Raw genomic sequence first — 12236 nt, 5'->3', positions numbered from 1 at the left:
AGCTCACCTCCTCCAGGAGGCCTTCCCAGACTGAGCCCCTTCCTTCCTCTCCCCCTCGTTCCCCCTCCATCCCCCCATCTTACCTCCTTCCCTTCCCCATAGTACCTGTATATATGTATATATGGTTGTACATATTTATTACTCTATTTATTTATTTATTTTACTTGTACATATCTATCCTATTTATTTTATTTTGTTGGTGTGTTTGGTTTTGTTCTCTGTCTCCCCTTTTAGACTGTGAGCCCACTGTTGGGTAGCGACTGTCTCTATATGTTGCCAATTTGTACTTCCCAAGTGCTTAGTACAGTGCTCTGCACATAGTAAGCGCTCAATAAATATGACTGATGATGATGATAATAATGATGGCATTTATTGAGCGCTTACTATATGCAAAGCACTGTTCTAAGTGCTGGGGAGGTTGCAAGGTGATCAGTTTGTCCCACGGGGGGCTCACAGCCTTAATCCCCATTTTACAGATGAGGGAACTGAGGCACAGAGAAGTTAAGTGAATTGCCCAAGGTCACACAGCTGACTACTGGCAGAGCTGGGATTTGAATCCATGACCTCTGACTCCAAAGCCCATGCTCTTTCCACTGAGCCACATTGACTTGTATTGGAGCACCACCACATGCCTTTTGTGTGACCTTGGAAGGGGTCACTTAACTTCTCTGTGCCTCAGTTACCTCATCTGTAAAATGGGAATTATGACTATGAGTCCCAAGTGGGAAATGGATTGTATTCAACCTGATTGCCTTGAATCTACCCCAGGGTTTAGAACAGTGCCTGACACATAGTCAGCTCACTGTGGGCAGGGAGTGTGTCTGTTTGCTGTAGTCTCCCAAGTGCTTAGTACAGTGCTCTACATACAGTATGTGCTCAATAAATGTAATTGAATGAATGACTAGTAAGCGCTTAACAAATACCATAAAAAAAGACACCCCATAGCTGGGTCAGCCCGGACTCAACTGTCAGGGATGCCCTGGGGACTCTGGGAAAAATTGCAGGAGCTGCAGGGATTCCAGCTTGCCGTATTGTGGTGAATTTTTTTTTGTGTGTGAGTATTCTCTTTCCCCTTCCCTGAACTGCAGTTAGGTTTTGCTTGAAGTTTTCTTATTTCCTGTTGTCAGATGCACTGCTTTGGAGATATTCCCCTCATGGACTGCCCTGGGTCTGTTTTAACCAGGAGATTCTAGTGATCACTGTGGATCCTTAAGTGGTTACCCTATTCTTCGTTTTGCAACTTTTACAATAAATTTGCTGTTGTGGCTGTGACCACGTCTCCATAATCCTGACTCCTGCGATCTCTATTCCGAGACATATGCTACCCTGGGTACGACATAATCCTAGGCAGGCTGGGAAACAGGTGAGGATGTGTTTAGTTTCCTTGCAACTAAAGACGGCGACTGCCTTCAGACGATAGATCTATCAATCGATCCATGGTATGTATTGAGTGTTTACTGCATGCCAAGCACTATACTATGAGCTGCTTAGGAGAGAACTACACAGTAGATTTGGGAGGCACATTCCCTTCCCACAAGGTGTTCACGATCTAGAGGGGGAGACTTACATAAGCATCAATTACTGATAGAGTAATGGAAGAGTAGAGGGAGGTATGCCTAAGTGTTCTGGGGCTAGGGATGGGGTGTATATCAAGTTTTTAAGTGGTACAGATCCAAGTGCATAGGCTTCAGAGAAGGTAGGGTGAATGGAGGAAATGAGGGCAGAGTCAAGGAAAGCATTTTGGGGAAGGTGTGATCACGGTGGCGCTTTGAAGAAGGGAGGAGGATTGATTTGTTGGATGTGTGGGAAATTCATTCATTCTAGCGTATTCACTGAGCACTTACTGTGTGCAGTGCAGTATACTAAGCACTTGGGAAAGTACAAACCAACAATAAACAGTGACATTCCCTGTTCACAACAAGTGTGCATTCTTGAGGGGACAGTTTCAGGCCATGGGGAGGTTGGGGGCATGGGGTTCGGTAATGAGGCAGGAAAAATCGAGGTACGTTGAGTAGATTGGTGTTAGAGGAGTAAAGCACACAGGTTGGGTTGTAGTAAGAAATCAGAGAGGCAAGGTAGGAGAGGGAAAGGTGCTTTAAGGTGGATGGTGAAGAGTTTCTGTTTGATGTGGATGTGGATGAGCAGCCATTGGAGGTTAGAGGAGTGAATTATTGTTTTTTTAAAAAAATCATCCTGATAGGCCAGTGAAGAATGGTGAGGAGTGGGGATAGACAGGAGGCAGGGAGGTCAGTGAGGAGGCTGATGTACTAGTCAAGGCAGGATAGGATAAGTACCTGGATCAGCATGATATCGGTTTGATTCTCTAATCAAAGTCTCTAGGAAAGGACAGATTCTAGAGATGTTGCAAAACTAGAACTGGCAGGATATGGTGACAAACTGAATGTGTGGATTGATTGATTGAGAAGCAGCGTGGCTCAGTGGAAAGAGCCCGGGCTTTGGAGTCAGAGGTCATGGGTTCAAATCCCGGCTCTGCCAACTGTCAGCTGTGTGACTTTGGGCAAGTCACTTAACTTCTCTGTGCCTCGGTTACCTCATCTGTAAAATGAGGATTAAAACTGCGGGCCCTGAGACAACCTGATCACCTTGTAACCTCCCCAGTGCTTAGAACAGTGCTTTGCACATAGTAAGCGCTTAACAAATATCATCATTGTTACTGTTGATTGAGAGAGAGGAGTTGGGGATAATGCCAAAAATGAAGGCAAGTGAGACAGAAAGGTCGGTGGTAACAGTAATGGGATGGTTTGAGCAGTAGCAGAAGTCAGCATCTCTATCCTGCAGAAGTTCTCTGGGCTCTGTTCCGGTTCTGAGTTCAGGATCTCTGCTTAATCACTCCCCTGGGTGAGCAGAGTGAGGCTGGGTTTGGTGTGGTCCTTTATCTTGCTGTGGACTCAGGGCTTGGAGATGCATACCCGCTCCCCATGAGTGGAGAAACACTGGGCGGGAGTCCATGCACCTGTTTGTGGCCGTCCCAGATTCAGACTCAATCATTCAGTCATATTTATTGAGCGCTTACTTGGAGCAGAGCACTGTACTAAGTGCTTGGGAAAGTACAATACAACAATAAACAGTGACATTCCCTTCCCAGAATGAGTTTATAGTCTAGAGGGCCGGGGAGACAGACATCAATACAAATAAATAAAAAGTTACAGATACGTAAATAAGTGCTGTGGGGCTGGGACAGAGGGAAGAGCAAAGGGAGCAACTCCAATCAATTATTGCTAATCCCTGGGTAATAATAATAATTGTGCTATTCGTTAAGCACTTACTAGACTGTAAGCGTGTTTCCAGACTGTTACCCTGTTAGGGAAGCAGCATGACCCAGGGGAAAGAGCCTGGGCTTTGGAGTCAGAGGTCATGGGTTCAAATCCTGGCTCTGCCACTTGTCTGCTGTGTGACTTTGGGCAAGTCACTTAACTTCTCTGTGCCTCAGTTATCTCATCTGTAAAATGGGGATGAAGACTGTGAGCCCCATGTGGGCCAACCTGATCACTTTGTTACCTGCCCAGAGCTTAGAACAGTGCTTTGCACATAGTAAGTGTTTAATAAATGCCATTATTATTATTATTATTATTATTGGGTAAGGATTGTCTCTTCTTGATGCCCAAATTGTACTTTCCAAGTGCTTAGTGCAGTGCTCTGCACACAGTAAGTGCTCAATAAATACGATTGAATCAATGAACTTACTGTGTGCCAGGCACCGTACTAAGCACTAGTAAACAAGTAAATCAGGTTGGACACAGACCTTTTCCCATATGGGACTTATAGTCTCAATCTCCATTTTACAGATGAGGTCACTGAGGTCCAGAAAAGTGAAGTGACTTGCCCATGGTCACACGGTAGACAAGTGGCAGAGCTGGGACTAGAACTCACGACTTTCTGATTCCCAGGTTTGTCCTCGAGTCACTATGGCATGCTGCTTCTTTAAGTAAAAGACCATCCGATTGGAGATAATTCCCATCTCACATGGGGCTAAAAATCTCAAATCATGTCATAGCCTTCTCCTAAACCTAGCTGCAGGCTCCTGATATAATAATGATGATAATAATAATAATGATAACAATAAATGTAAGTGCTTACTACATGAAAAGCATTACACCAAGCATAGATAAAATATGATTGGACTTAGTCCCTATCCCAAATTGGGTTCTTATTCTAAGGGGTTGGGAGGATACATTCATTCATTCAATTGCATTCATTGAGCACTTAGTGTGTGCAGAGCACTGTACTAACTAAGCGGTTGGGAAAGTACAACACAGAAATAAAGAGAGAAAATCCCTGCCCACAATGAGCTCACAGTCTAGAGGTTGCTACAACAGGCCAGTCAAATCAATCGGCAGAGTCGAGCCACCACAGAAAATTATGAAAAAGCAGTTTACCTTTCCCTTTGCCCAAGGCAATACATCTCTTTAACATGTTCAAACATTTCTGACACAGCCCGTAGGGTAGTTCTGGACTGGGGCCAGCAGACAACCCTTTCCCAACATGTACCGTTTTTGTTTTGGTAGAGGAATATTAAAGCCAAACAAGAGAAAGGAGACAGCAGGGTCTAAGTGAAAATAACAGAGGGATGGGACTCATCAGAGCCGGGCCTTAGATCCAACTCTACCCTGCTGCCCGCTGGGTGAACAAAGGAAGTTATTTAATATGTCTCTGCCTCTATTTCTTCATCTTTAAAATAGAGACAAACAATACCTGCCTCTTCCTAACAAAAATGGATGTTTGCAGAATTCTTGTGGAAGTGCTGCGGAAAAATAGAAGCACTACACTAATATTCAGCCCGTGACTCTCTCTCTCCTCTTTGTCTCTCATCTTCCAGTGGGGCACAAGTGGCAGAACGATGCGGGATGGGTGGTGTGCTTGTTGGAGCTGAAGCCCCAGTATGGCTAAGTGGAAAGAGCATGGGATTGGGAGTCAGAGGATGTGGGTTCTAATCTCGACTTCGCCACTTTGTCTGCTGGGTGACCTTGGGAAAGTTACTTAACCTCTCTGGGCCTCAGTTACCTCATCTGTAAAATGGGGATTAAGACTGGGATTGTGTCCAACCAGATTACCTTGTATCTACTCCAGCACTTAAAACAGTGTTTGGCACATAATAAGTGCTTAATACAATAATAATTTAATCATCATAATTATTAATATTAATAATGATTAATCATCATAATGTGATACATTGATATAATACAATTATATCACATATTATGTACAAATGTAGTATGATATTATATATTATATAATTATATTGTATGCTATGTAATTGTAATAATTAATATTGTTGTTATTACCAATTATCATCCATCCTCAGAACTTGTGTATATTTTCATTAACCATTCGATATCCTAGACTGTGAGCCTGCTGTTGGGTAGGGACCATCTCTATATGTTGCCAACTTGTACTTCCCAAGCGCTTAGTACAGTGCTCTGCACAGAATAAGAGCTCAATATGAAAAAAAAATTCTGATTTCACTGTTGGTCTCTCTCTCTCTCTCTCTCTCTCTCTCTCTCTCTCTCTCTCTCTCTCTCTCTCTCTCTCTCTCTCCTCTGTTAGGTTGGAAGCACTTTATGACAAGGGAATGTCTCATGTTTCTGTTTTACCAACTCACATGGTTTTTCCAGTTTCCTACATTTAGTAGGTGCTCAGTAGTACCATTACTACCAAATACTAAGCCCAAAAGTATCGTGCCTACTTCAGAAGAACTGTACAAATCTGTAGATGAGTAAAAAAGTGTGGAGACATTTCCTAATGTTATTGGTTAAGCCTTTCCTCTCCTGGTGGAGCTGATGATAACCAGGTCCCGACACAATCCCTATTCATTCGAACGTATTTATTGAGCGCTTACTGTGTGCAGAGCACTGTACTAAGCACTTGGAAAGTACAATTCAGCAACAAATAGAGACAATCCCTAATAATAACAATAATGATGGTATTTGTTAAGTGCATACTATGTACAAAGCACTGTTCTAAGCCCTGGGGTAGATACAAAGTAATCAGGTTGTCCCTTGTGGGGTTCACAGTCTTAGTCCCCATTTTACAGATGGGGGAACAGAGGCACAAAGAAGTTAAGTGGCTTGCCCAAGTCACACAGCTGGCAAATGGCAGAGCAGGGATTCGAACCCATGACCTCTGACTCCCAAGCCCGTGCTCTTTCCACTAAGCCATGCTCCTTCTCGCTAAACCAACAACGGACTCACAGTCTAAAAAGGGGGAGACAGAAAACAAAACAAGTAAACAGGCAGCAATAGCATCAGTATAAATAAATAGAATGATAGATATATACACATCATTGATAAAATAAATAGAATAATAAATTTGTACATATATACATAAGTGCTGTGGAGCAGGGAGGGAGGTAGAGTAGAGGGAGGGAGTCAGGGTGATGCGGAGGCGGAGCAGAGGAAAAAGGAGGCTTACAGGACTCACATTCTAGAGATGAGAGAGATTAGGCATTTAATTCCCATTTTACAGGTTAGGAAAATGGGGTTCAGACAAGTTAAGTCATCTACCCAATGTCACTTAGCAAATTTGTGGGAGAGCCTGGATTAGAAGCTAGGTCCTTTGAATCTCAGGCCTGTGCTCTTCCACTAGGCCACACTACTTTCTATTTATTTCAAACTTAGATGAGAATCCTGAAAGAACTCAAAGAACTTTCTTTATAACTTTTGTAGCAGATCTCCAGAATATCTCCTTCATACAGAAGAACCCAGAATCTTCACTGCCATCTCCTCCCCACCTGTTAAAAATCACTGGTACTTGGGGCCCCCTCCAAAGGCTAAGAGCTCCGTCCCAGATGAAGGATTTCATTCTGCCTCATTCAGCGCAAAAATCACAGCTTTGCACTTTTCTTCATTATATCCTCAAGCTCTTATACTTTATAAACTCCCCATGCAAAGAATGAAAAATTGCTTGAATAAAATGAGATTAACAGGAATACAAACTGGGGCAATCTTTCTTTGTTTGATTGTAGAAGTGCAACCACCCACTGTAGGCTCTCATCCTTTTGTATGCATATTTGTTTAGGATGACAACAACAGCAGCCACAGACTTTTCATAAAAAGTGGAGCTACTATGGGTTTTTTTATCTGTTGTCTTCTGAACAGATATAGTGGTAAGTGCTTACTATGTGCCAAGCACTGGAGTAGAGGCAAGATAATTAGATTGGAAACAATTCCTCTCCCACACTCTGAGCACAGTCTAAGAGGGAGGGATAACAAGGATCTTATCTTCATTTTCTAGAGGAGGAAACAGACAGAGGTAATTTAAATGACTTGTCCAAGGTCACCCGATGGTCACCTAGGAAATTGGGGCTAAAAATAATAATAATAATTACTATGTAAGCACACCCTATGTGCCAGGTACTGTACTAAGTGCCAGGTAAGCTCTTACTATGTACCATGTACTGTAGTAAGTGCTGGGGTAAATACAAGCAAATAGGGTTGGACTCAGTCCCTATCCCACGTGGGGGTCACAGTCGCAATCCATGTTTTACGGATGGGGTAACTGAGGCAGACAGAAGTTGAGTGACTTGCCCAAGGCCACACAGCAGACAAGTGGTGGAGCCAGAGTTAGAACCCTTGACTTTCTGATTCTCAGGCCCATGCTCTATTCACTATGCCATACTGAAAAATCAAAGTGTGAGACTGTAAGCTCCTTTTGTGTACAGAACAAGTCAATCAACTTTGTTGTATTTTACTCTCCCAAGTACTTAGTACAGTGCTCTGCACACAATAAGCGCTCAATACAAGCAGCATGGCCTAAGTGAAAAGAGTAAGGGGTTGGGAGTGAGAAGACCTGAGTTCTAATTCCAGCTCTGTCACTTACCTGTTCTATTACCTTGGGCAAGTCACTTAACAGTGCCTCATTTCCCTCATCTGCAAAATAAGGGTGGTAGGGAATACATGTTATCACTCCTACTCATATTGGGAGCCCCATGAAGGACTCAATTATCTTTTTTCTACCTTAGTACAGTGCTTGGCACATATCAGTGTTTAACAGATACTACAGTTCTAATTAATAAGTACTATTGATTGCCCCTCTCAGGGTCGCATCTGGAGAGTTTTCAGTACTCTACCAGTCTCGACTGTGAGAGGGAGAGTCAAGCAGAGGCCTGCCCATTCCATTCCTAGCCTGGGCAGTGGCTAGCGAGTGACACGCAATCAGCTACAAGTCAAAGCTCAACTCTGCTCGGCAGCAGCGGCATGGGCGAGAGTCGAGAATGAAGACTCAAGTTGACTGCGCGGAAGGAAGCAATGGTAACCGCCTCCATAGTTTTACCAAGAAAACTCAATGGATACGCTACGGGAACGTTTGCAGATGGAGGTGGGGCATTCGGCAGAGATCGGTCCATATGTCGCTCACTCCTCGCTATTGGCTTCAAGGCTCTCCATCACCTTGCCCCCTCCTGCCTCACCTCAGAGAAGCAGCGTGGGTCAGTGGAAAGAGCATGGGCTTGGGAGTCAGAGGTAATGGGTTCGAATCCTAACTCTGCCACTTAGCTGTATGACCCTGGGCAAGCCACTTAACTTCTCTGTGCCTCAGTTACCTCATCTGTAAAACGGGGGTGAAGACTGTGTGCCCCACATGGGACACCTGATCACCTTGTATCCCCCCAGTGCTTAGAACAGTGCTTTACACATAGTAAGTGTTTAACAAATATCATCATTATTATTATTATTATTACCTCCTTTCTCTCCTCCTAAATCCCAGCCCCCATACTCCTCTCCTTTGGTGCTAACCTTCTCACTGTGCCTCATTCCCACCTGTACTGCCATGGATCCCTAGACCACATCATACCCCTGGCCCGGGATGTCCTCCCTCCTTAAAATCCACAAAACAGTCACACTTCCCCCCTTCAAAGCCCTACTGAAGGCTCACCTCCTCCAGGAGGCCATCCCAGACTAAGCCCCCCTTTTCCTCTGCTCCCCCACCCCTCTCCATCACCCCAACTCGCTCCCTTTGCTCTAACCCCATTCCCTCCCCCACAGCACTTGTGCATATATGTACATATTCATAATTCTATTTATATTGATGCTATTGATGCCTGCTGACTTGTTTTGATGCCCGTCTCCCCCCTTCTAGACCGTGAGCCCTTTGTAGGCAGGAATTGTCTCTATTTGTTGCTAAATTGTACTTTTCAAGCACTTAGTACAATGGGCTCGGCACACAGTAAGCACTCAATAAAGATGACTGAATGAATGAATGACTCGCCAGAATAAGACAAGATGTGATTGATCAAGTTAAAATGATGAGAGAAAAAGGCCCTCTGGGAAACGGGAGAAATAAATTCTTTCACCTGAGGGCATTCTATTGCATTGCACACCTATCTTTAGCTAGTTGCTAAATGACCAGAAAAGGATATTGGGAGCAGTCCAGAGGTTTGGAACTTGGGTCATTTTCTTCCTGTTCCTCTGTTTCTCCCCTAGTCAGTTAATGGGCTAGCTTTGGGCTCACTTCTCCCCTCCACACTATCCTCTGTATTTTTCCCTTCCTACCACTGGATCATTTTCACATATGTGTAGAATCAACCCTGTAGGAGTTATTCAGCCAGTGATATTCATTCCACTGTATTTCTTGAGTGCTTACTGTGTGCAGCACACTATACTAAGCATTTGTAAAAGTTCAGTGCAACAATAAACAATGACATTCCCTGCTCACACAAGCTGACAGTCTAGAGTAGGGGAGACAGACATCAATAAAAATAAATACAATGACAGGTGCATAAGTGTAGTGGGGATGGGAGGGGAGAAGCGTAAAGAGAGCAAATGAGGGCATTGCAGAAGGGAGTGGAAGATGAGGAAAAGTGGGGCTTAGTCTGGGAAGGCCTCTTGGAGGAGACGTGCCTTCAATAAAGCTTTGAAATGGCCCAGAGTTGTTGTCCGTTGGATTAGAGGAGTGATTATCTGCCAGATTAGAGGAGGGAGCTTATTCCAGGCCAGAAGCAGGATGTGAGCCAAGGGCCAACAGCAAGACAGATGAGACTGAGGTACAGTGAGAAAGTTAGCACTAGATGACACAAGCATGGATTGAGGTTTTTGTTAAAGTCAACTTCTAACGAGCTCCGGGATCATACCAACCGGAATCTTTCTGGACCAGGGAGCCTCAGTGACACAAAGTAGAGTTCAAACCACACCTCTGATCACCAAGCTTACTGTGGAAAGCTTTTTTTATTTAGTTTTACCAACATGCAAGGGAGTGACACATACACACACTCACTCACTCCACCAAGGAGTCCATTCTGCCAATGCTGCTTCTTTTTGCTTCCAAGTGCTGCTCTCTTGTTGCAGGTGCTTTCCTCAACTTCTCTGTGTGTTTCTGCATGTCTCAGTGTGTGTCCCCTTACAATTCAAAATGAATCTGCCTTAGGCATGGCAGCTGTGGCTCTATGTGGAAGTCACTAATTGGTCCAGGCCCGTTCCCTGGGTAGAACAGGGAGAGAAAGCTCTGCCCCCTCAGGCCTGCAATCACCTGCCCTCAAGTAAAGCCCATCAGCACCTTTGCCAGTCTCTTCCTTGTTGTTATTTGTGGGATCAATCAATCAATCGTATTTATTGAGCGCTTTCTGTGTGCAGAGCATCGTATCACCTCGCTCCCTTCTTCCTCATCTCCCTTCTCTCCTTCTACATCCCAGCACGCACCCACCACCCCTCTGCCACTAATCTCCTCACTGTACCTCATTCTCCCCTGTCCCCCCGTTGACCCCCGGCCCACGTCCTTCCCCTGGCCTGGAATACCCTCCTTCCACACATCCGCCAAGCTAGCTCTCTTCCTCCCTTCAAAGCCCTACTGAGAGCTCACCTCCTCCTGGAGGCCTTCCCAGACTGAGCCCCCTTTTTCCTCTCCTCCTCCCCATCCCCGCAACCCTACCTCCTTCCCCTCTCCACAGCACCTGTATATATATTTGTACAGATTTATTACTCTATTTATTTTACTTGTACACTATTTATTTTGTTAATGATGTGCATATAGCTTTAATTCTAATTGTTCTGATGATTTTGACACCTGTCTACATGGTTTGTTTTGTTGTCTGTCTCCCCCTTCTACACTGTGAGCCTGTTGTCAGGCAGGGACCGTCTCCATATGTTGCTGATTTGTACTTCCCAAGTGCTTAGTACAGTGCTCTGCACACAGTAAGTGCTCAATCATTCATTCATTCATTCGTTCATTCAATCATATTTATTGAGTGCTTACTGTGTGCAGAGCACCGTAGTAAGCGCTTGGGAAGCACAAATTGGCAACATATAGAGACGATCCCTACCCAACAGTGGGCTCACAGTCTAGAAGTTTGAATGAATTAATCACAGTCACTAACAAGGCAGCTTATTGTGGGCTCACCACACAACTTAAACATTTGAATCTGGTACTTAAAAGACCAGTTTCACAATTCAAATTTTTACTTAGTCTTACCAAGTTCACCTGAGTGATTAAAAGGGAGGAGAAAATGATAAGGTGAAAGAAAACCTCACCTGAGTCTTCTTTTTTTCTCTCTCTCTTTTCCTGAGGTTCTTGAGGAGTAGGGAAACATGGACTGAATGTTTTTGTGGAAAAATGATTTCATCAGCAGACAGAAGTATGGACCGGAGGCGGGTGAGGCAGGAGGTTGGGAGGTCAGCAAGGAGTCCAATACAGTAATTTATGCAGGATAGGATAAATACTCGGATTACTGTGGTAGCCATTTGGATGGAGAGGAAAGGGCAGATTTTAGCAATGTTATAAAGGTTGAACTAACAGGATTTAAAAGACTGAATATGTGGGTTGAATGAGAGAGAGGAATCAAAGATAATTCTGAATGCTCTTGTCAAGGTTTTGGAGACCTAAAGATGATTAGGGATCTCTTCTGTGAATCAGCAATATCCCATGGGCTGTTAACTAGCTAAAATAGGTCAACGTTACCTGCAAATGTTAAACACACTCAAGACTATCTATTGGTGGAAAATGATGTAATATTATCACTAAATTCTACAACCTAATCTCAACTCTGCCACTGAAATGCTGTCAGCTTTGGGGAGTCAGTTAACATTTCTCAGCCTCAGTTTCTTCTTCTGTAAAATAGGGATAAGATCCTTGCTGTCTCTACCTCCTAAATGGTGAGCCCACATGAAATGAGGATATGCCCTATCCAGTTTTTCATAACTACTTCAGTGCTAAATGAACACCATGATGATTTTTATTATTTTTCTGCAAACAGTAGGATGCATTTTAAAATTCGGCGTTAGGGGATCAGA

The 12236-nt window shown here is 44.0% G+C and overlaps 1 non-coding gene across 1 annotated transcript; it reads left to right on the top strand.

Moving 5' to 3' along the window:
• The first annotated feature begins 8045 nt into the window (after positions 1 to 8045).
• Positions 8046 to 8183, top strand: LOC119924453. Its single transcript, XR_005449166.1, has one exon. It is a non-coding gene; the product is annotated as a small nucleolar RNA SNORA7 (small nucleolar RNA).
• Positions 8184 to 12236: the final 4053 nt, after the last annotated feature.

Source organism: Tachyglossus aculeatus, chromosome 2 (genome assembly GCF_015852505.1).
Source record: "Tachyglossus aculeatus isolate mTacAcu1 chromosome 2, mTacAcu1.pri, whole genome shotgun sequence".
Lineage (NCBI taxonomy): Eukaryota > Metazoa > Chordata > Mammalia > Monotremata > Tachyglossidae > Tachyglossus > Tachyglossus aculeatus.
This window is presented reverse-complemented; position numbering and strand designations above follow the sequence as displayed.